Consider the following 2,495-nt stretch of genomic DNA (forward strand, 5'->3'; position numbering starts at 1 on the left):
CATGGCTTTGGCAATTGTGCACTCAATTGTATCACTGTGAATTTATTTCTGTATTTGCTGGCACTGCAGCTCCTGGTAGAATAGAACTTCTCTGGTGACCAGCAGATGGAGTAATGATTATGTTGCTGGACTCCCACGTAGTCGACTGTGGTTCGAGTCCTGGACTCAGTGACTTAAAAAACTCACGCCAGGTGCATGTGTGTACATGCCCAAGATCCCGAAAGGAGAATGGAGAAGAAGGGAGTGCAGCTTGGCCATCTTTCTCTCTCTCTCTCTCTCTGCCTCTCCAGCAAGCACATGCACCCTATAGCAAAAATCTCTCTCTCAAAAAAAAAAAAAATAGAATAGTACTTCTTTTCAGTTGACTTTGTCGGCCAACCTTCACAAAATATGTGTTAGTTTTGTTAGATGTTGTAGACTTACAGATTCCTAAAATTCTACTACATCTCTTTGAGAATCTTCTTCATCTTCTCATATGGCAGCCCCCCAGCCTCTTCATGTTGCTTTTCGAAAAGACCCAGGTTTGAGGTGTTGTATGTGTTTTGTGTGAAGAGAGTCAGCCAGGCTCTTTTGGCCTCTGACCAGAGACTGGACTTTTCTGGTCTATTTCATTTCCGATCTCCTTCTCTGGTGATATTCAGCATGTTGTTGGCCTAAGAGTAGACCAGCTTTCATGGAACAATACACAATGATCCTCATGTTTCTTTCTGATATTATCATGGAAAGAGAAAGACTATAATCGTATATTTTGATGAACTTTCAAATGCCTACGCTGAAATCATCCTCTGAGTCTCCAGCACTGCAGATCGTGTAAGTATGAAATTTTATATAGTTAGTTTTATATAGTTAGAGATTTGCAAAAGTTGCAAAGAAGCATACAAAGCTTCTTTGTGTCCTTTCCCCGCCTCCTCACCCCCCAGTGTTAGCGTCCTACAGTTGTAATTTCCATATGGTTTATTCAGACAGCACCATTTCCCACATAGTCATATTCGTGTGCACTCGTGTGTGTGCACGTGTAACTCCCTGCGATTTGGCCACATATGTGCTTGGTGTGACCACTACCACAGTCCGGACACTTAACCCTACCATCACCCTGGGACTCTCCTCTTACGCTTTTTTTTTTTTTTTTTAAGGTTTTTGCCATAGGGTGCTTGCATTCACTGGAGAGACATGGAGAGCGGGAATGAGAGAAATCACCCTCGCAGAGGGGTGGCCATGCCACAATCCTTCCTCCTCTCAGGATTTTGAGCACACACGTACACACACACCTGGTGTCATTTTTCACACCGCTGGGTCTAGGAGTCTAACCATGGTCAGCCACGTGGAAGTCCACGCCTTACACCCCACTCTGCCTGCTGGCTCCATCGTATTTCTTTGTATAGCCACATTCGTGCCACCATCCCAAACCTGTGGCAAACACTAACCTGTTCTTCAGCTCCGTAATTATGTTATTTTACTTGTGCTATGAAATAAACCATCCAGTCTGTGTCCTTGTGAGGACAACTTCAACCACGCATATACTTTGCCTGTGGTTCCTCCCAGTCGTCGTGGTTATCGATAGCTCATTCTTCCTTATTGCTGAGTCGTATTCCATGGTGTCCATGTGCCACGGCTTTAGAAACATTCACACTTTGAAGGACAATCGGCTCGCTTCCGATGTGGAAAGGACTGAAGTGGCGATGAACATCCAAGGACAAATTCCTCAGTAAATTATAATAAGTCTTCATTTTTCTGGGGCCAATGCCTGAGAATAAGTGCTGAGTCACATGACAAATCTCTTTTTAGTTTTCAAAGGAATAGCAAAACCATTTTCCAAAGACAGGAATCTATATTTGGAATTTAATGATGACTCAGTCCCTGGAGAGATGGTCTGCTGTTTGCCCCTGCCTGATTAGAGAGCATCTTCTTAAGTCCCATGGGTTCAGAGGGACCTGGATTCACTCGCTTATTTGTTGGGCGAACTTGAATATATTTCACTTTTTTTTTTTTTTTTGAGTCTCAGATTCCTTCTTTGCAAAATAGGGATTCTAATGCCTGAGACAGTAAGGATTCAATAAGATCAAGGTGTAAGAGCCCGAGAGTACCCGCTACACAGGTACCCGGTACACAGGTACCCCCGCTATCTATCACACCTGCCACACAGGTACCCGGTACACAGGTACCCCCGCTATCTATCACACCTGCTACACAGGTACCTGGTACACAGGCACCCCTGCTACACATCACGCCCGCTACACAGGCACCCCCACTACATGGACACCCCCGCTAGATGGCACCCCTGCTACACAGGTGTGAGTTAATGCTAGCTTTCTCTTCATCCCATGGCAAAAAGTAATCAAATATTATTCCTAATTTTTAAAAGAATTTTGCCAGAGGGCATGTTTATTCACTGGTGAGAGAGAGAGAGAGAGAGCACTGGCCTCCCCACCCCCAATGAGGGATGGCCATGCTGCAATCCTTTCTCCTCCATCTTCCCTTCCTCTCAGGATTGTGGG

The sequence above is a fragment of the Tupaia chinensis genome, unplaced genomic scaffold, assembly GCF_000334495.1.
Source record: "Tupaia chinensis unplaced genomic scaffold, TupChi_1.0 Scaffold000539_1, whole genome shotgun sequence".
NCBI classification, from domain to species: domain Eukaryota; kingdom Metazoa; phylum Chordata; class Mammalia; order Scandentia; family Tupaiidae; genus Tupaia; species Tupaia belangeri.